At 45.6% G+C, this 23299-nt stretch overlaps 1 protein-coding gene across 1 annotated transcript in view; it reads left to right on the top strand.

The window, feature by feature from the left end:
• Positions 1-23299, top strand: part of NT5DC2 (5'-nucleotidase domain containing 2) — a 184147-nt gene that overhangs the window by 155268 nt on the left and 5580 nt on the right. The window lies entirely within an intron of this gene.

The raw sequence follows: 23299 nt of genomic DNA on the forward strand, positions 1-23299 counted from the left end.
GGTCCCTGAAATGGAGTCACTGACATTGATTTGTTTTATTTTTAGAGTGCACTGGCAGGGCCGTCCTGGGAGTGCAGGGGGGCTATGTAATGTAAATTGGCTGTGTAATGTAAATAGGGAGCTGTATAATGTAAATTGAGGCTGTATAATGTAAATGGGGGCTGTGTTATGTAAATGAGGCTGTGTTATGTAAATTGGGGACTTTGTTATGTAAATGATGGGCTGCATAATGTAAATGGGGGGGGGCTGTATAATGTAAATGGAGGCTGTGTTATGTAAATGGGACTATTTAATGTGCAGGGGGGCTGTGGAATGTACTAAAGGGGGCTGTGCCATTTCATATTTACTGTTCTAAAAAAAAAATCCTGTTGCCTGTTGTTCAGACTTTGCTAAATGCAGGGAATGTCCTCTAGAGCAGATAAAATTAAAAAAATGGAGTTCATCTGATAGCTTGAATTTTTTTAATGAAAACCACAGGCAGTAATCATAATGCAAAAGACAAGTAAATGTCTCAAATGTTGTGTAAAAACCAATAAGACTATGGCTAATTTGTTGGCATCTGAAGTCTTGCTGCCCTGTCAGGATGATGGGTATCCACACAAACTGAAAGCATAAAAGACAAGAGAAGGGCGCACCGACCTAGTGCAATACCATAAAACATTTATTGGAAAATTGTTAAAACCACGTCATACATTATACTCACAAGAGTATGCTATATAAAAGAATAAAACCAAAGGATTCCTTCAACTAGCCATCTGATGGCTCTGAGGAAGAGGGTTCTCCCTCAAAACGCGTTAGCCCTATCTATATGGACACCTTCAAGTTCACTTGTCCTAATTAAGGAATATGGTCCTGCGGTCTCTGGATAGTCTAAGGAATCCTTTGGTTTTATGCTTTTATATAGCATACACTTGTGAGTGTAATGTATGATGTGGTTTTAACAATTTTCCAATAAATATTTTATGGTATTGCACTAGGTCGGTGCGCCCTTCTCTTGTCATTTATAGTAATCGTGATGCATCGCGGAATCAAATAGTTGACAGGATAATCATAATCGAATCGTGAGACCAGTGAAGATGCACACCTCTAATAGTCATGTTTCATCTAATTTTCCGTAAAACTTTTTAGCTAGTAAAAACAAGCTTGTAAAAACACTGCAGGTAAAACTTGGAAAATACGGTGCCCATAAATCATATTATTTTGGCAGAAAAGAGTGTAAATTGAGCATGTGCCATGTTTGCATTTACTACAGTGTCTGAAAGTCCCTCTGGGATGTGTTGCGTTTAGCATGCATGTCTGTGGTACGCATATCATCAAGACATAAGTAGTATGTATAGTCAGTGTGGCTGTCATAAGTCATGGGCTTATATAAGATACATGTGTTAACTGCCATTGATTACCTTTTTCCTATAAAAAATGGTACTTTTATGTTCTAAGTCTTAGACCTCAGTCACACCATGTGCAGAGACATTAATTTTTCTGCACGCATTCTGCAAGGGTGCAAAGAAAACAATTGTTCTCTATGTACTCTGTTTATACCACAATACTAGTATCACGTGTGAATCTGCAACGTTTATAAAACTCACTGAAACGTGTATGAAAACTGATGTAAACTCACATCTCTGCACAATTATTGCAGGTATAGTGTGAATGAGGATTAAGTCTTATAAAGTAGAAAATATGTGCATCAGGTGTTCTTCTTTTACTTGCTTTCCAGGCTGACAGGGGTATTATCACCTTCCGAAAAAAGTTTTGGCTAGAACTGGTTATTAAGAGAGCCAAATGGAGATTTTGCAGAAGAGTTTTCTCTTTCTTGCATCTTTTTTGTTTTTTTTCTGTGCAGATCCACAATCAACTGCTGGGCTGGGCAATGGGCTGGATATTTAGATCCAGTGGTCCCCCCAGTTCGGCTGCGGGTTGTGTACTGTGGGTGCCCTATGTGGTTTCGCTATGGTGGGCATAGGATGCTGTACCTGGGGAGGCCTGCGGGGCCGCCGGAGGGTGGGTAACACTGTACAGTTGGGGGTGCTGCCTGTTTTGGGGTCACTGTCCCGAGTTCCCCCCTTCAGCCACGACATGGTGGGCCTTTGCTCCAGGGACTGGTGCCTTTGTCCCTGGGAGCCTCAGTGCGGCGTCTGGTGACTATTTTCTTTGTTGTTTGGTCTTCGGGATCTGCGGCCATGTTTTTTGAGCCTTTGACTTCCCCTGGGTGGCCATATATTTGTGGTCCGGCGGCCATTTTCTTGTGGTCCGGCGGCCATTTTCTGTTGGTCCGGCATACACTGGAGCGGCAGCCATGCTTTTGGAGCTGCTCGGTGGCGAATGTTGCCTTCTGGGCCCCTCCTCTATTCCCCTAGCTTGGATTCTCATGTTCTCTTCCTTCTGGACGCTGCACGTGGGTCTCTGGCTCTTCTGGTGCCTGGCAACCAGGACTCCTCCTGTTGGTGGTGGTGAGTCCCGGTGGGGTCCCTCTCTGTGCTGTAGTGCGGGGTGTACAGGCTCCCCTGGCGGTGCCCAAACACCTTTTCCTTTGGGTTCTTACTTTATGCCAAATAGAGTCTCAAGAGCATGTTTCCGCACCTGATTCCCTCTCGGAGGCAGCGGGTCCCTCAGGGTCCCAACTTCCCATTGAGGCACTGACGGCAGTCCTGGAGCCCTTTGTTTCCCGGGTAGAGGTGGCCTTTGGGTGGAAAGCTTGCAGGAAGCGTCCTCCACCCTCCCCTGCTTCATCTTTCTCGTCAGATCCTGAATCTTGCTCTGCCGCCACAGATGGGGCCCATCCAGTAGGACTTGACGCCACGCTCCCTGATTTGTCAGACTGTGAGGATGACTCCTCCACGGCCGCTGCGGCACATGAGAAGACGCTGATGGACGCACTTGTTACTTCAGTGAAACTTTTAAGATGGAGGATGTGGCTGAGGTGGCTTCAGACGTGGCCGTCCCCATTGGCACTCATAAACCGTCTCGCACAGCCAAGGTGTTTCCCTAATTCTGCCTATTTTGAAAAATGTGTCTACAAGGGTTGGGAGCTTCCAAAACGCCCCTCTGTGGTCCCTAAATGTTTTACGGTGCGGTATCCCTTTGGGGAATCACTTCTGAAGAAGTGGACTGTTCCTCGGTAGTGGACTCTCATGTTTCCAGGTTGAATAAAGCAACCATGATTCCGGTGGAAATATCCCCTTCTTTTAAAGACCTGGCTGACAGAAAAGTGTAAGCTGTGGCCCGCAGCATGTTTACTATTGCCAGTTCGGCATTGCGGCCGGTCTTGGTAACTGCCCTGGTGTCTCAAGCACTAACTGAGTGGGCTAAGCTTTTATGCCACATTCTGGGTAGTGAGCAAGTTCCCTCTGCTTACGCCGAACCAGTGGACCAGTTAATCCAGGGGCTGCAATTTGTGTGAGATGTATGCGGCTCCTTTGCTTTCCAAGCCCTCCATTTTGACAGTGGTGCTTCGGCGAGTTTTGTGGCTTAAGTGTTGGTCTGCCTCCAAAAAAGCCCTCACTGATTTTGCCTTTTCAAGGCGATCGCCTGTTTGGGGCTACCCTGAATGACATCATTAACATCCTCATGGGGGGGGGGGAAGAGTACCTTCCTTCCACAGTCTGGGAAGGAGCCTCGTCGTAGACACGGCCCTTCTTTTTTGGCACATAAAAATGTTTCCGTTGCCCAGGGGCCACTGACAAGGGTAACAAATCTTTCAAGCCCTCACCGGGAGGCTCCAAGTGGCCCTGGTCTATCAAGCTGAGAGTGGGTTTCTCTAGACCCGCTGATAAGGCCTCCTTGGCATTAAGGTTTACCCTCACCTATGTCAGGGGTGGGGGAACGTCTTCGCTGGTTTCCGGCTCCATGGACCTCCTTATTGAATGAAAAATTTATCCACAAAGTTATTCTATCCAGGTACAAGATAGAGTTACATTCTTGCCCTCCGGAGCGGTTCTTCCCCTCCTATGTGCGTCTATGCTCGGATTGGCTGCAAGCTCTTTTAGGGGAGGTGCAGGACCTGTTGCTTCAGGGGGTTATCGTCCCGGTTCCAGTCTCGGAACAGTTTAAAGGGTTTTATTCAAACCTGTTTACGGTCTCAAAGAAAGAGGGCAAAGTTCATCTGATTCTGGTCCTCAAGGCCCTGAACTGTTTTGTGTGGGTGCAAGTTCAGAATGGAGTCCATTCGAACGGTGGTAGCATCTCTGCATCAGGGGGATTTCCTGGCCTTTATGGACATCAAAGGTACCTACTTACACATTCTGATCAGGGCCCGACACCAGCATTTTTCCACTTTGCTGTTGGAGAGGACCACTATCAGTGCGTGGCTTTACCCTTTTGTCTTGCCTCCGCTCCTCCGGTCTTCACGAAAGTGTTGGCCCAGGACTTGGCATTGTTGCGTCAGCGGGGGATTGCTGTGCTGGGTTATCTGGACGACCTTCTCTTGTGGGCAGAGTCCTCATCTGCATTAACGGGCCATGTGGCGATTACAATCCAGACCTCACAGGAGTTCGCTTGGCTTCTGAACTACCAGAAGTCCGCCCTGACCCTGTCCAGAAAATTGAATTACCTGGGTCTGACTCTGGATTCAGCGCTGGCCAGAGTGTTTCTCCCTCTGGACAAACTCCAGAAGTTGCATTCTGCGATTCATTTTGTTGCTGTCCCACAGGTGGTCTTACCTCCGGATCTGCAGGCGAGTACTGGGCCTGATGGTGTCTACCTTCTAGGCGGTCCCGTTTGCACAGTTCCATATGCAGTTCCTTCAGAAGGAGATCCTGTTGAAGTGAGACAAGTGTCCCAATTCTCCAGACAATCAGATTTGTCTGAGCCGGGAGGCCAGGGGTTCTCTGGTCTGGTGGCTTCGCTTTCTGACTCTTCAGCAAGACAAGCCTTCTCCCCCTGTATTGGACAGTGGTCACGACCAATGCTAGCCTGTCTGGGTGAGAAGGTGTCCTGGGGCTGAGATTGACTCAGTGTTGTTGGACGCTGAAGGAGTCCAGGCTACCAATCAAAGATCACTGGACAGAACTTCTTAGGGGGGGCGTCCGGTTCAGATCCAATCGTGCAATGCCACAGCAGTGGCTTGTGTCAATCACCAGGGTGAAACAAAGATTGTTTTGGCGGTGCTGGAGGTCTCCAGCATACTCTGGTGGGCAGAACGCTACGGTCTGGCACTCTCTGCCGTGCACATTCCAGGCACGGACAATTGCTAGGCGGATTACCTTAGTCAGCAGTCACTGGACCAAGGGTAATCGTCCCTTCATCCGGACATGTTTCATCTGCTGTGTCTGTGGTGGGGCACCCCGACAGGGATCTGTTAACATCTTAGCTCAACAGAAAGGTACCGAGGTTCGTGGCGAGGACATGGGATCCCTTGGCAGACGCCACGGATGCACTAGTGGCATTTTGGAACCCGTAGTCTGCTTTACGCTTTTCCTCCTCTCAAGCTTCTTCCGAGGCTCCTGCGCAGGATCAAGGCGGAAGGGATTCTGGTCATTCTGGTGGCCCTGGACTGGCTCCGCCGGTCCTAGTATGCCGACTTAATGCGGCTGGTAGATGACGTCCCTTGGAGGTTGCCTCTCAGGGAGGACCTGTTATACCAACATCTTTTATCCTAGTGTTGAGGGGTAGAGGTTTGTCAGGTTCGGTAATTCTAACTATGCTGAAGGCTAGGAAATCTACCTCTAGGAAGATATACCATCGTACATGGAAGGCGTATATCTGGTGGTGAGTATGTCAGAGCTCCTCTTAGGTTTTTTTTTTTCGGTGGCTCGGATCTTGACTTTTCTTCAATGGGGTGTTGCGCAGAAGCTGGCCTTCAGCACCATCAAAGGCCAGGTGTCTGCCTTGGCGGTCTTTTTTCAGCGACCCCTGGTTACCCATTCTTTAATTCATACATTCATTCAAGGAGACACGACTCCACCAGTGCAGTCTCCCTTGCTGCCGTGGAATTTTAATTTAATGCTATCTGTTCTCCAGGTGCCTCCTTATTGAGAATAATCGGGAGAATTCTCTTGCTTACATTGTCACAGAAATCGCTATTTCTGTGGCTATTCCCTCCGTTCGCAGGGTGCCATAGCTGGCGGCTTTATCTTGTACTCCCTATTTGGTTGTCCACAAAGATAAGGTGGTTCTTCGTCCCTGTCTGATGTTTCTACCAAAAGTTGTCTCTGACTTCCATTTGAATGAGGACATTGTGTTACTTCCTTGTGTCCTAGGCCTTCTCATCCCAAGGAATTTGCATTGCATACCCTGGATGTGGTTAGGGTGATTCAGGTGTATCTGGCAGCCACGGAGTCCTTTCGGAGATCAGACTCTTTTTGTGATCACGGATGGGCCAAGGTTGATCAGACAGACGGTGATTCAGGGCTATTCTATCAAGGGTCAGGTTTCTTATTTCCCTGTGATGATGCACTCTACTTGGGCGCTTAGTGCTTCTTGGGCTTTTGTCGTCAGGCTTCAGTGTCTCAAGTTTGCAAGGCGGCCAACTGGTCGTCGGTGCACACTTTTACAAAGTTTTACAAAGGCTATGTTTTGGCATTTGCGAATGCTTCTTTTGGCCACAAGGTTTTGCAGACTGCTGTTTAGTGGATGTGTTCCCTCTCTGGTGGTGTGTTTTCTTAATTCTTAATTAGGTGGGCTCCTGTTCTGTTGAGCTCCCATTGCCTAGTTTTTGGCTTCTTGGGTTTTTGCCCCACCCCTCATTTTTCCTGGCACTGCTTGGGGACGTCCCTATGGTTATGAATGGAGCGCTGGATTCATCAATGAACGAAAGAGAAAATGGGATTTTTGTTACTGTAAAATTCCTTTCTTTGAGTTTGTTGACGGACACAGCACCCACCCCTCTATGGAGTTTTTTGAGACTTCTGATACTGCTTGTTACTAAACTGGATACCTATAGCAGAGAGGGGGATAAATACCATCTAGGACTGCCCATAGGCATAGCAAAGTTTATTTTTTCTGCCTAGTGTCCTACTCCCATAGGGGGAAATATAACCCTATGGTTCTTAATGTGCCTATCAATGAACTCAGAGAAAGGGATTTTAGGTTAAGTAACAAAAGTCCCATTATTCGCTGTTTATTTTTTTATTTAGCTATTGTGGAAAATATACACTCATCTTTGCTTTTTTCTTTTGTATGCACATAATTTACAATAGCAATTTCACAAAAATAATTGGGTAAATGATGCATATTTTACATTGGCAGTTTAGTTCTTGCAAGATTCTGTGTAGATTAAGCATTTCTTCTTTTACCCACAAAATCTAGTAACATTGTAATAGGACATCCTACTGTAGCTATGGAGATTGAGTGAAATTTATCTACAGCAATAAGCATAGCTCATGTCTTTATACCAAAAAGCATAATATTACCTGCAGTGTTATAGGTGATATGTAAGTAATATGCATTGTGGCTTGAGGGCAAAGGAATATGGTATTGGGTGAACATTAATTTACTATAATGGGATTAATATGTGCATTTCATGTGCACTACCCTTCCCTTAAAGAGAATCTATCATGAAACAAAAAAAGTTGCTGTTATAAAGTGCAGATACTAAGGTTTCGTTCACACTTGACTACTGTAAATTTTTAACGCTTAACAAACGCTCCTATATCGTTATTGCGCTTTAGTATAGACGTTAGATTCATGTTAATGCGATTTATTATAGGCGTTAGACTGGCGTTAATTCGCTTTAGTATAGACATCAGACTGGTGTTAATGCGCTTTAGTATGGGCGTTAGACTGGCGTTTTACAAGTGTTAATGATGCTTTAAAAACAGTTTTTATGCGTGTTGAGGCGCATAAAAACTAATCCACAAATGCCTATTTTTTTTTTTCTTTTAAAAAGAAAGTGACATTACAGGAAATAAACAATTTGAGGCGTGGCTTGTCATGGTGAATATTTCCTGTGCAAACGCCATTGGCAGGGAAGGTGGCAGCATGGATTCCTATACTATTCTTTATCTTATGTTTGGCCTCCTGCAGATGATGCTAATGTATGAGCAATTGGTTAAGCAGAGGAAGAGAAGGGCATCCAGGCGCTAATGGGTACATCCAATTGTCTCTCAGAGAGATTCTAAAGGGCACTTTCCCTAGTCATCCTCCAGGACAGTCACGTGAGAGATCGGCTCCACCTCCTGCAGGAAACACAAGCTGACACAAGTTTAAAAAGGCCGCCCTAGGCTGCACCTTCAATTCTTGTGTTTCCTGCGTCCTGCAAACACTGGCACTTTAGGGCAGGCGTCCCTGGATACCTCCCCCCCCCCCCCCCTAGTGCTAAAGCTGAGGAAGCAGTCAGTCACAGGTATCCTGGAATAAAGGAGGAAATAAGGAAGTGGTTGGAAAAAACTCCCCAACTTTTCAGAACCCCCTGTGCACTCCTACATCAGGTAGGTCTTTTTCTTTTCATACATCGCGCACAGAGCCATAAATCATGACATATGGGTTATATAGCCACCTACAGGTGAAGGACACTGGCAACCAATCAGAAAGGATGTCCCCCTATATAACCCCTCCCACACAGGAGGTACCTGAGTTTTTTGCCCCGTGTCTAAAGGTGATGGTCACGGTGGAAAGTCTCTCCACATTTCTCTTCAAAGAAGAAGGAAGATATGCTATATACCCCAATCAAAGATCACTGAATCTAAGGAGTTAGCTATCAAATCCATCTAAAACAATCAATGGACCGAAAAGATGGTACCTAAGCCTCGGGAAGCAGATATGAGGTTTTGCCTGTAATAATGTCCTTTTCAGGCGCTGGACCCTGGGATCCGGTCCCTTGGAATACCAAACCCCAAAGGCGCTCCATGCAGGGTGCTCTACAGGTCCAAAGCCCTGGCCCCTCTAAAACAATGGGACCCAGTCCTTTAAGGTCGCCAAGACAAAGCTCTCCGTGATGGGTGAAGATTGGATTCCTGTTTCAAACAGAATCCTGCGGCAAGACTGGTAAGTCCAATTTAAAATATTTACACATACAGAAAGCCTTGAAGGCTAAAATTGCTGGCATGATTGCAGATTTTAAATATTTTATGCACTGTTCCCTTTAAATGATAACAGAGACCCAGTGCCATTTTAGTCTGCATGAGACTATGGATGTTAAGCCTAGGTTAAATACATCTTGTTAAGCATTATTTCTTTGTTTACCCTACGCTGATCACCTGAGTGGTATCAGTTGTGACAAACCAATGTGTGCATGAGATAATGGATGTTAAACTATGCAAAATACATCTTGTTGAAAGCTCTGGCCTTTCCTTAGAGATTAAATGTGTCAATTGTATCAATTGTGATTATATGAACTTGATTATATGAACTTGTGCAGTTGTTGGATTGATGCAAAGTTTGTTTAAACATTATTTCTTTGCCTATTGTTATCACACTGTTTTTTTGCCCTAGGCTAATCACCTGAAAGGTATCAGCTGTGACAAACAAAATTCAGCCTAAGCTGCTCTCACCCTATGTGGTCACTGTTTTCGCCTTTGCGCATAAGCGTGCGCATGTTCGCCTCCTCCCTTGATAGCATGTCTGTGGCGAAGACCTATTCACGCGCGAGAATCTTTGCCTTTTAATACAGGTGTACGCCGCATGGAGGGCGTGTTTGAACGCGATTGGCGTGCACGTGGACACCAATAGGCAGTACAGCATAAATGGGTGCGATTTAGAAGAAACTGTTTCCAAAGCGCTAGCCTCTGCTGAGGCTGAAGGGGACACAGAGCAGCTGGGTTGCGTATGTTACTGGCACAAACAGGCCCTGTATCTTGGGATAATCAGTGCTGTGTGCCATAAGCTGTATAAGCTTGGCACAAGCCTAGGGTACATTGAAGTTAGTACCTCATGTTTGTCTTGCTATAAAGCAATGTCTGCCCCAAAGAGGACTGGGGGGGGGGGGCACAGTTGGAAGGGGCACTGTGATGCCACAGTCAGGCCTTTAAGGTCCTAGCCGTGCTTCTTTTGTGTCTACTCCCCCTGAAGAGCCAGAGGTGACTAGCCAATCTGAGTCATTATGGTTGTCAGGCATAGTAGCTACCCCAGGTGCTTCTGCCGCAACCTACGTCACTAAGGACAATTTGGCAGCCTTTAGGGTAAGATTGCTGGCATTAATGCAGCATCACAAGGAGGGAGGAAACGTGATAGATCCCTCTTACCTGAGCCACCCCCTGAATTCTGTTCAGAATTGGGCAGAGGATGTGGAAGAAGTAGCAGATGATGACCCTATAGAAGGTCAAGCTGAGGTTTCCACTTCTGGGAAGTCAGGGTCAGAGGAGTCTTTGTCAGCCTCTCAAACCCAGAGATTGTTAATTCAGTCTCTTACTGAAATGGTCCGATCTGGACACAAATGTCCTCCCTTAGAGACAGCTGAAGTCTTTTTCCTCTCTAGGCTCATTGCGCCCTCCTCCTAGTCCTCGCATGTTTCCCATACATCAGCTCTTGGAGCAAGAAATGTATAATGATTGGGACCATCCTGATAGGATTTTTGTTCCTCCTAAAAGGTTTTCACTATTGTATCCTATGGAGGAAAGGTTTACTAAGAAATGGAATAGGCCTACTGTGGATGCTGCCATTTCTTCGGTTAACGAGTTTAACCTGCCCTGTGGATAATGCCCAGGTTTTTAAAGATCCAGCAGATAAGAGGTTGGAATCTTTATTGGAAGCCTCCTTTGCGGTTGCAGAATCTGCGATACAACAAGCAGTAGCGGCCATAGGATTGTGTCAGTCTTTAAAAGACCGTATGGCGCGAGTGTCCAAGACAGTTCTTCTCAAGGAGAGTCTGTGGAAGATCTGTCAGATCTGCCTCGCACTTTGTTTCGCAGTGGATGCTCTTATGGATTCCATAAGGCAAATGTCACGAGTTGCTCTGATGACAGTGCATATGCGCAGAATCCTTTGGTTAAAGAGCTGGTCTGTGGAATTACCATGTAAAAGGTTTCTGGCTAGCTTCCCTTTTCAGGGAGAACGCCTTTTTGGCGACGATCTGGATAAGTATATCTAAAAGATTTCAAGGGGGGGGGGGGGGAGAAGAGTACGTTGCTACCTGTAAAAAAGGAAAAGCAAACGTCCTTCTTAGATCTCCAGCAGTTATACTACCAGTGCTTCTGATTCCAGATGGTGGCGATGGCCTCAGCCATCTGGGTCCGGAACCAAGCCTTCAGGGCATGGTCAGAAAAAGCCCTGGGCCCAGAGATCAGCCAAGTATTCCTCTAAGCCTACTCTGTGAAGGGGCGCCCCCACTCACTTGGGTGGGGTAAGGCTGCTTCAGGTCTCGAAGGTTTGAGTGGAAACTATCCTAGACAACTGAATTATCTCCACCATTTCGCAGGGGTACAAACTGGAATTTCAGGTATTCCCGCATCCTCAAGTATAGTGACAGATGCCCTAAAAAGAAGGTTTCTCTTTCTGGCGTTAGACCAGCTGAGGGCCCAAAGAGTGATAACGGAGGTTCCGAAGAAGGAAAGGTTCTGGGGTTTTTACTCAAACCTGTTCAGAATCTACAAACCAAGCAGGGATGTGAGACCTATTCTAGATCTCAAAGCTCTAAACCAGTTTCTGAATGTTCGTACTTTTCGTATGAAGTCAAATTGTTCAGTCATAGCCTCCCTGCAGGGAGAGGAATTTCTAGCATCCATAGACATCAAGGATACGTATCTTTACGTGCCTATATTCCAGGCTCATAAAAGGTTCCTACGCTTTGCAATAGAAAGCCATCATTTTCAGTTTGTGGCCCTGCCTTTTGGGTTAGCCACAGCTCCAAGAGTGTTCACAAAGATCCTAGCTCCTGTATTGGCTGTTCTAAGGTCTCAAGGGATATCTGTAATAGGATATCTGGACGATCTATTACTTATAGATTGATTGACTTCGGCTCTAAGCCGAAATGTCCTCCAGACAGTACAATTCCTAGAAAGTCTGGGTTGGATACTGAACTTGGCAAAGTCAGCATTACAGCCGGTTCAGCGTCTGGAATATCTGGGTCTTCTGGTGGACACAGTACAGGCAAAGATATTCTTGCCAACAAGAAAGGTCACAGACCTGAAGGATCTGGTTAGGTCTGTAGTAAGACTGAGATATCCTTCTATATGTCTTTGCATGATGGTATTTGGGAAGATGGCGTCCGCATTCAAGGCAATTCCCTATGCTCAAATCCATGCCAGACCCTTACGGAACAACATTCTGTCTACATGGACCGAAAGGGTTCAGTCTCTGGACTGGTCCATGTCTCTGGTACCAAGAGTTCGTCAGAGTCTGATTTGGTGGTTGATGACCAGAAATCTGGAGAAGGGGAAATCCTTTCTTACAGTAACCTGGAAGGTAGTGACTACAGATGCCAGTCTCTCCGCGGCTGGGGTGCGATTCGGGAAGAAGACGCTGTCCAGGGAAAATGGTCATGGGTAGAGGGCCCATCAACATTCTTGAAATCAAAACAGTCAGTCAGGCTTTGAAATACTGGACACCCAGACTTCGGGGTCACCCTGTCAGGGTGCAATACGACAATGCCACGGCCGTGGCTTATATCAACCATCAAGGAGGCACAAAGAGTCAGTCAGCCCAGAAAGAGGTGGATATCATCCTAGCCTTGGCACGGCCGTGGCTTATATCAACGATCAAGGAAACACAAAGAGTCAGTCAGCCCAGAAAGAGGTGGATATCATCCTATCCTGGGCAGAGAAGTTTGTGCCATGCCTGACAGCAGTTGTTATTCCAGGAATAGAGAACTGGCAGGCAGATTTTTTTGAGCCGTTAAGATTTCCTGGGAGTATGGTCCTTACATCCCGAGATTTTTCGATCAATCTGCCTACACTGTGGGATCCCAGACGTAGATCTGTTGGCATCCAGGTTCAACAACAAGTTGAAGAGATTTGTGTCCAGAGTGGATGCTTTGGTGACTCCTTGGGAGGAGTATTCCCTGATTTATGCCTTTCCTCCTGTGCAGCTGATACCAGGTCTGTTGCACAGGATCTAACTGGAAGGGGAAACCAGTGATCCTGGTAGCTCTGGCATGGCTGAGCAGATTTGGTATGCACAAATCCAAAGATTGGCAGTGACAATGCCTTGGGTTCTTCCACTGCATCCGGACCTACTCTCTCAAGGTCCGATAGTCCACCCGCTCTACAGTCTCTAAATTTGACGGCTTGGCTATTGAATCCTTAATCTTGAAGGAGCAGGATGTATCTGGCCCTGCAGTTTATACCCTAATTACAGGGTCTGGAAATCCTACATTGCCTGGTGTGAAGCCAGGAAATGGCATCCCCGCAAATATATTATCGGGAGAATTCTAGCTTTCCTTCAAGCAGGGGTAGATATGAAATTAGCCTTAAACACTATTACAGGGCTAATTTCAGCCTTATCGGTTTTCTTCTAAGAACCGATCGCTTCCCATTCATTGTTTCAGACCTTCGTCTGGGGAATGTTAAGTTTTCTTCCACCAGTGAAGCCACCATTATGTCCTTGGGACTTAAAGGGGTTGTAAGCCCACTCTTATAACTTGTACCTATAGGTAAGCCTATAATAAGGCTTACCTTTAGGTACTGTAAATATCTCCTAAACTTGCACCGTTTAGGAGATATTTTTACTTTTATGCAGCCAAAGACGTCATCGGCGCATGCGCTCTGAAGGAATGGCCACCCATGTTCCTTCAGAGCCCTGTGCCGTGAATGGCGGCTCCCGCACGCATGCGTGGGAGTGATTGAATCGCGCCTCCGGCCAATCAGATGGCCGGAGTACGCGAACCAGGAAGCAGGACGGCCGAACATGTTGGCCATGTTACTGCTGAGCGGGCGGCACTGCGAGGGCTTTGTTCTAAGGTAAGTATTTCATATAGAGCTAGTATGCATCATTATGGCTTTGTCCTGCAGGGTTTTTTTTTTTCACATTTTTTTTTTGAGTTTACAACCTCTTTAAATTTGGTGCTGGCAGTTTTACAAAGACAGCCTTTTGAACCTCTGGGGCAGGTTCTCCTGGTTCTTTTGACCAGGAAACTGGTGTTTTTGATTGCGATAACTTTGGCTAGAAGGGTATAGGAACTAGCAGCTTGCTCTTGTAAAGCGCCATTCTTGATCTTTCATCAAGATCGGGTGATTAGGTTTTTTTGCCCAAGGTGGTATCCACTTTTCATTTGAATCAGGACATTATACTATCTTCCTTTTTTCCAGATCCTCAGGAAAAGGTATTGCATTCTCTTGATGTAATGCATTCACTTAAGTTTTATTTGGAGAGATCAGCTTGGATTGGTAAGACCGAGAGCTTGTTTGTGCTGCCAGAAGGGCCCAGGAAGGAGTTGGCAGCATCTAAGTCTACAATTTCTCATTGGATTCGCCAGTTTTTTACCCAGGCGTATTCTTTAGAAGGGAGGGTTCCACCTTTTCCTGTAAAGGAAATGGTGTAGGAAGGAGGGGTTTGGGTTCCTGGAGAACTAGGCTGACTTTTCAGTCGGCTACCGGCTCTTTAGTAAGGACGGGCTGCACCTTAATGGGGCGGTACAGCTCTATTGGGGAGAAAGATGGCCACAAAGTTGGAGGGGCTGTATAAACTAGGAGTTGGGGGGGAGGGTGCAGAGGTAGCGTCAGTTAGGTGGGAGCAAATGACATAAGTTATCGTTGAGGGCAACAGCGACAGTAGGTCCGTAACGTCTACAGTCGGGGGGGGGGGGCATGCAGACAAACCCCATGCCAAACAAGGAAAAAAAAAATAAAGCATTATTCACTATCCACTTCCACAAAACTAAGAGGGGTATATGCAAATGCCAGGAGCCTAGCAAATAAAATGGACGAATTGGAACTCTTATTACACGAGGAGGACATAGACCTGGTGGGAATAACTGAAACTTGGTTTGACCCCTCACACAACTGGCTGGCAAATATTCTGTGTATAGGAAGAACAGGGAAGAAAAAAGAGGGGAAGGGGTATGTCTCTATGTCAAGAATCATGTAAAGGTGGTCGACAGGGGTGATATTATGGAAGGTATGAGTACGGGGCTTGAATCCATGTGGGTAGAACTCCATAGGGAAGGAGAAAAGGGGAAATTAATTGTGGGGGTTTGCTATAGGCTGCCCAACCAAAGGGAGGAGGTAGAGCTGGATTTTATATCACTGTTGGGTAACGCTGCAAAGCTGAGACCTGTCATCATATTAGGGGATTTCAATTATCCCGACATTGACTGGGAGGTGGGGACTGCACATTCACCAAAGGCCCGTCTCTTCATGGAAACCTTACAGGACAACTACATGTCTCAGTTGGTGGATTCGCCTACTAGAAAAAATGCAGTGTTAGATTAATTAATCACTAATGATCCAGATCTAATCTCAGATGTAGGAGCCTGGGACAACTTGGGTTCTAGCGATCACAGGATGATCACATTTATCATTAATCACAATATAGCGAGGCAAGTGGGTAACATAAGAACCTTAAACTTCAGAAGGGCAAACTTTCCAAACTGTGCTCAATGATAGAGAAAATAAACTGGGACCAAATCCTAGGAACATTGACCACGGAGGAAAAATGGGAATGCTTTAGGAACATATTAAACAAAAGCATCTCACAGTGCATTCCAAGGGGAAATAAATTTAGAAGAGCCAAAGCCAAACCTGGCTGGCTAAATCGTAATGTGAAAAAACGTATTAGGGGAAAAAAAAATGGCGTTTAAGAAATATAAATCGGAGGGGACAGTATCGGCTTTTCAGCATTACAAGGAATCAAATACGAAATGTAAATACGAAATCAGAAAGGCCAAAATTAACTTCTAGAGACAAATAGCGGAGGATAGCAAAAAGAACCCTAAAAAATTCTTCAAATACATTAACAGCAAAAGAACGCAGACAGAGCATGTTGCACACCTAATGAACGATGAGGGGAGGATGGTTACAGAGGACACAGAGAAGGCAGCTGTGCTAAATGCTTTCTTCTCAGTTTTAACACAGGAAAAGGAGGGGTACACTGACCATGACTGTATGGGTAGCAGTACTTCACAGGACTTGCCGCTATGGCTAACAGAGGGTGAAATCAGGAAAAGGCTGGATAAAATTAAGACTAGTAAATCACCAGGCCAGGACGGAGTACATCCGAGAGTACTCAAAGAACTCAGTAAGGTTATATCTAGACCCCTGTTCCTGATCTTTGCTGACAGTATTTTGACAGGTAATGTACCAGGGGATCGGAGGAAAGCTAACGTGATACCTATATTTAAAAAAGGGCAGAGGCATGTCCCGGGAAATTATAGGCTGGTCAGCCTGACATCAATAGTATGTAAACTTCTGGAGGGGATGATAAGGGACTATATCCAAGAGTTTGTCAAAGACAACAACATCATCAGCAGTAATCAGCACAGGTTTACAAAAGAACGTTCTTGTCAAACCAATCTATTAACATTCTACGAGGAGGTGAGCTGTGAGCTAGATAGGGGGAGACCTGTGGATGTGGTGTACCTGGACTTTGCTAAGGTGTTTGATACAGTCCCCCACAAACACTTAATATATAAAATAAGGTCTGCAGGCATCGACCACAAGGTCTGCTCTTGGATACAGAACTGGTTAAAAGGGTGTGTCCAAAGGGTGGCAATAAATAATGTATACTCCGACTGGACTGGGGTGGAAAGTGGGGTCCCCCAAGGCTCAGTCCTGGGACCAATCTTGTTCAATTTATTTATAAATGGCATTGAGGGCGGGATCAGTAGCTCAATATCAGTTTTTGCAGATGACACTAAATTGAGCAGGGCAATAACTTCACATAGTGAGGCAGGAATTCTGCATAGCGACCTAAAAAAAATCGCAGAGTGGGCAACTACATGGCAAATGAGGTTTAATGTGGAGAAGTGTAAGGTTTTGCATTTGGGGACAAAAAACATAAAAGCTCAATACACCTTAGGGGGGGAACCTCTGGGGGAATCAAAAACGGAGAAAGATCTGGGAGTCTTAGTAGAAGATAGACTTAACAATAGCATACAATGTCAAGCTGCAGCTGCCAAAGCCGGCAGAATATTGGCATGCATAAGGAAAGGGTTGTTTTCCAGAGATAAAACTATAATCCTGCCACTTTATAAAAATCTGGTCTGACCGTATCTGGAGTGTTCTGTCCAGTTCTGGTCTCCAGTCCTCAGAAGGGATGTGTTGGAGCTGGAAAGAGTCCAGAGAAGGACAACTAAACTGATTAGGGGATTGGAGGACCTAAATTATGAAGAGGGCTTACAAGCGTTTGATTAATTCTCTCTGGAGAAGAGACGCCTGAGAGGGGACATGATAGCAATTTATAGATACCTCAATGGTGATATCAACATAGAAAAAAAACTATTCAGTCGCAAAGAATGTATGATGACACAAGCACATACAATGCGATTAGAGGAGAAGCGATTTAACCTCCGACTACGCAGGGGGTTCTTTAAGGTAAGGGCTACAAGACTGTGGAATTCTCTACCACAAATGGTAGTTACTGCAGAGAGTATGGCTACTTTTAAAGACTCTTGGACATACATCTCAAGGATAAAAACATTCAGGGTATGGGAAATGAATACGTCCACGCACGCCAACACAGGTTGAACTAGATGGACTATTGTCTTTATTCAACCTTAACTGCTATGTAACTATGTAAAGGCACATTCTACCAGAGGATTAGGTGCCTCTTGGGCACATCGCCTCCAGCCTCAATGCAAGGTCGCGACCTGGTCGTCGGTGCATACATTCACTCGTTTCTATCTAGTGGATGTTGGGATCCAAGAGGAATCAGCATTTGGCCGCAGTGTTCTGTAGGCAGCGGTGTAATCCTTTTTGTAGTCGGATGGCGGTATTTTTTGGTGTCCCCCAACCCTCAGATGCATTGCTTTGGGACATCCCATATGCTATGATTTATGGCTCTGTGTCACGTGATGTACGAAAAGAAAAATAGATTTCTTGAAGTACATCATAGGACACAGAGGTCCCTCCCCTCTTCTATGGGGCCTTTATTGCTTTCTACAAAACTGAGGTACTTCCTGTGTGGGAGGGGTTATATAGGGGGACATCCTTTCTGATTGGTTGCCAGTGTCCTTCATCTGTAGGTGGCTATATGACCCATATGTTATGATTTATGGCTCTGTGTCCCGTGATGTACTTGAATAAATGGATTTTACAGGTAAGTCTTTATTAAAAAATCAATTCTTTATTCAAGCAATGGAGACTCAGTCTATTTTTCCCCCCATCTTTACTTTAGGCTAAGCCAAAGATGGAGGAAGAGCCACAAGAAGGACTTACTATGGGGGACCGGGAGGTCCTTGATCTTCTCGCATGCTCCGCTGGATTCCTCTGGCCATCAGGCAGGCTCGCACAGGAGGAAGGGACATTAGAGATCATTTTTTTCCCCTGCTACATACTGACCCTGGCTGCTGGGAGCGGAAGTGACGTCATTAAGATGGTGCCGCCACAGGAAGTGGTTAGGCGGCCATCTTTGGTAGGGGCAAATACAGCCGCAAACAGCGCGACCATCCCAAAACAGACGTGGGGGGGGGGGGGCTGTTAGAGAGCGGAGTCTGATCATATTAAAGCACTTATTCAAAAATGGCATGCTCCTTCACTTTAGGTGGTCCAATGGTGGAGGACCAAGGCCTCTTACCAGAAGCTGAAGAACAAGGCCCCAGCTCTCATACAGTAAGGAGGAGGGGAGGAGGCAGGAGAGACTTCCCAGGGATTAGTACTCCTGTATAAGTTTTGGGGGGAGGAGGGAGGTCATACTGGGCAGCAGAGTTCCCCGTGCTGACTCTCTCTCTCTCTCTCTCTCTTTTTCTCTGTTGTTATCACTCCACAGCCCAAAACCCAGGAATTTGCTGAGGGGGCTGACAAGGGAAAAAAAAAAAGTATTGCTGTACGAGTGGACTCCATCTGACAGCGATAAATTACTTTGCAACAGATGCATTAACAAAATAGTTAATGAGGAGACGGGGCCCCTGGTGAAAGACTTTCTCGACTTCAAAAAAGAGATGACGTCCATGCTTAGCTCACTACAAACAGCCATTGATGAGATGAAAGGGGAGTACCGACCATCTACCTCATCTCAAAAACCCAAAACCGCTAGACTGAAAGACCTAGAAAGCCCTCCCCTCAACCACAGCCGAATTCCTTGGATTCCAATTAAGAGAGAAAACTCCTATACGAGGACAGCTCTGACTCCAATGCCAAATCAGGCTCGATCAAATCACAGAAAATTTCCAAACATCTTTTCCCGGTAGAGGAAATGGATGAGCTCTTAAAAGCAATTTATATAACGGAAGAAATCCAAGAATCCCAGCTTATGGACTCAATCGGGTACAGACTATAAAGAGGACTTCAAGAAGAAAACGCAGGTAGTTTCCGATCCATCAGTCTATCAAAGGGATAATAGACAAAGAATGGAAGAGAACAAACTTTTTTTTCCAAAGGCCCTAAAGAGGAGATTCCTATTCGACTAGCAGCAAAGCATTCTCACGAAATGCCCAAGACTGGACGCATCCTTTCCCAAGCTGTCAAAAAAATCAGATCTATGATTTGAAGACATGGGTCAGCTAAAGGATCCAATAGACAAAAAAATGGATGTCACACTATGAAGAGCATACGAAGCAGGGGCTGCGGGGCTTCAGCCCAATATAGCGAACACAACTTCAAGGTCACCTGGACAAGGTCCCTGGGACAGAGAAGGCTCTGGATTCCCTTATTTTAATAGAAAAAGGAGTGGCATACATGGCTGACGCTTTGGCAGAAGCGGTGAGATTTTCCACACGTACCACGGACCTAGTCAAGGCAGCTAGAAGGGCCCTGTGGCTGAAGACTGAATAAATTATGCAACATCCATTTCAATGGCAGTTCTATTTGGTTCTGAACTCAATAAAGTGTTAGAGAGGTCAGCAGATAACACAGGGATTTCACTTAAAAAAACGCAAATCGAAGAAAGAAAACGTTTTTTTGTCGGCAAGAACATGAAACTTAGACAAGAAATGAGAAGCCACAGACTCAACGAAGATGGATCTTCAATAAAAAAAAAAGGGAAAACGTTTTGTTCCCAAGTTCATCATTCTCCAACAAACCCCAATGATGCCATCAGTGCAGTTGGAGGGAGGTGTTAAGTTTTCTGCCTCAATGGTAAACGTTTTGCTCAAACCAGTTTGTCCTGCAGATAAGAGCCCAAGGATACAAAACAGAATTTACATAGAAACCTCCAACCAAATTCAGAGCCACAACGGGTCCAGCCTTCTCATGTCAAAGTATACCCATGAAAACGGCAATCATGGAATTACTAAAGGAAAAGGTGACCAATGAGATATATCCGCACCATTACACATTGGGATTCTACTCCCACATGTTTCTGAGGGCAAAACCCTCCGGCAAAAACGCCACATAATCCTGAACCTAAAAACCTGAACAAGTCAATCCTTTACAGGAAGTTCCAAATGGAGACAATTTTTCGTTAACATTGTTACTTCCAGAAGCAGCTTTTCTGGTGACGCTTGACGTGTAGCTCCATGTCCCAATTTAGCACAGCCACCAAAAGTTTTTGAGATTTGCCATACAAGAATGAATGAAAACGCAACATTTTCAATATCAAGCTCTCCCGTTCGGCATCTCATCAACCCCGCGTATATTTACCAAGATCATTGCGGAAGTTATGCTCAGACTGAGGGGGTCCAGATAGTGCCTTAACTGGATGATTTCCTAATCTACGGCCTGTCCCGAGAGGATACTCTCTCAGGACAGGCCGAGCATCACCGAACATTTTCTCACTCAGCTGGGGTGGCAAATCAGTCCTGAGAAATCAAACAGAATTCGGGCTGAAAAGGCTATGTTCCTGGGCTACAAGATCAACACGATGGCACAAAAGATCCTACTTCCAGAGGACAAAGTAGCCAAACTAACCAACGCAGCAGACCAACTAAGAACCACAAAACAAGGGACGAGAAGAGCCATTATGTCCCTTTTGGGGCTCATGTCTACCTCAATACCAGCAGTACCATGGAGAAAGCTACACATGAGGGCCTTACAGTGCTACCTCCAAAACAACTGGAACAGAAGCGTAATCTAGTCCTATTTCCAGAGCCATCAGTAGGTTCTTGACGTGGTTAACAAAGGACACCCTGAGGAAAGGCAAACTGTTGCTCCCGCCAAATCAAGTTCGAGTTACCACAGACGCAAGTGCGTCTGGATGGGGGGCTTACAAAGGACAACAGGCCAGACAAGGAAACTGGGAACCGGAGATGTCGAAAGTCTCCTCCAACTTAAGGGAATTGATGGCGTTACTAAAAGCGATATCTGCTTTCCCGGAGTCAGTAGAGGGAAAGCATGTTCAGATTCTATCGGACAGTGTCACTACAGTGGCATATATTATTATGAGAACAGCCCCCGTCCTTCTCTCAGGGGCAGAAGCTCATTTACCATCACTGACTGCGGTACACATCAAGGGTTCATACAATACCCTAGTGGATCTCTTAAGCCGAAGACTGAATGGGAATTGAACCAAAGAATTTTCTCGATACTTACCTCGAAGTGGGGCCTTCCGGAAGTCGACCTTTTTGCCACAGAAAAAAAACAAGAAGGTGGCAAGGTATTTATCCCTATAAAGAGAGGTAGACTCATTAGGGGTAGACTCCCTGGGGTTCCGTGGATGTTCAAACTGGAATACACCTTTTCCCTGGTACAACTTTTTCCCAGGACGATCAGAAAGATTTGTATGGAGAAGGTAAGGGTGATCCTACTAGCACCCTTTTGGACAAAAAGATCTTGGTTCACAGCGGTAAAAAAAACAAACAAAGGAGGACCCTTGGACGTTACAGACCAGGACAACCTTCTACTGCAGTCTGGGGCAAGCCACCCACACCTACAAACTTTGAAATCGACAGCATGGATCTTAAATGGCACATTTTACTCAAAAATGTCTCTCTGCTAAAGTAGTAGAGATGCTCCTACAAAGCAGAAAATCAATACCAAGAAAAATATAGGGGAAAGTCTGGAAAAAGTATGCAGCAAATATGCTGCCCAAAAACAAGAGACTTGCAAGACGCGGGCATGGTGCTGGACTTTTTTCTAGAAGAAGCAGAAGCCTTCCTGGCGGTAAGCACGCTCAAAGAGCACCCGGCTGCTATTTCAGTTTTTTTGGATACACAGCTTAACAAGAATGTTCTGGTCAAACCCTTCTTCAAGTCTATTTCAGGAAAACGACTGAGCGAAACATTAAGGTAGCCCCATGGGACCTTTCTCTAGCACTCTAGGGCTCTAACTTTTGAACACTTCTTCGAAATACCTTACACTCAAAGTAGCCTTATTAGTGGCTGTTACATCAGCCAGACCGGTTAGCGAACTTCAGTCCCTCTCTATAAAAGAACCTTTCTTTACAATCTTTCCAGATAAACTGTTCTCAACTTGACCCGTTGTTCCTCCCCAAAGTTGCCCCAGCAAACCATTGGACACAAGAGGTCATCCTACCGTCCTTTTGTCTAAAACCATCCAACCAAGGAGAGGAAGCATTTTCAACTTTGGATGTTAGAAGATGCATCCTCCACTATCCACACGCCACTAAACCATTTAGAAAAGCTCCAAACCTTTTTGTTTTGTTTGGAGGCATTCACAAAGGGAAGCCAGCATTCAAAAATTCCATAAGTAGATGGATCTGGACAGCCATAAAAACAGCTTATGTCGCCCAAAACCAGGCCAGTCCAACAAACCCAAAAGCGCACTCCACAAGCTCAATTGCTACTTCCTGGGCAGAGAAAGCTGGGGCCTCCATCGAGCAAATCTGCCAAGCAGCCATCTAATCCAGTGAATCCACCTTTGTAAAGCACTACAGGATCGATGTGGTCTCTGCCCAAGATCTGACCTTTGGTCGAAAGGTCCTGCAGGTGGTAGTCCCACCCTAGGTACGAATCTTTGGGGTCTCATGTGACAATCCTGGAGGATGATTGGGGAAAGCCAGAGTTATTACCTGATAACTCCTTTTCCAGGAATCCTCCAGGATGGTAGACCCCCATCCTTACTAATGGAAGATATTAAGTGCATATATCAGAACGTTCGTATTTGGCAGCAAGGCAATCTTTGTACAACTGAAGGGGCAGCCTAGGGCGGCCTTTTTAAACTTGTGTTTGCTTGTGTTTCCTGCAGGAGGTGGAGTCTATATTTCATGTGATCGTTCTGGAGGATTCCTGAAAAATGAGTTATCGGGTAATAACTCTAGCTTTCTCTAGCGCTCATCGACAGACGTAGTCCTCGGTGATACACCACCTTCGGGTTATGTTACCTCCGCAGGAGCAGGACTAGACAGGAAATTAAAAAGCTCTGGCCACACCCTAGGGGCAGTCCCAGAGGGTATATCCTCTCTCTCTCTGCCTCAGCAAATCAGTTATTTTCTGTCTAGT

Source organism: Pelophylax lessonae, assembly GCF_965119305.1.
Source record: "Pelophylax lessonae genome assembly, chromosome: 8".
Lineage (NCBI taxonomy): Eukaryota > Metazoa > Chordata > Amphibia > Anura > Ranidae > Pelophylax > Pelophylax lessonae.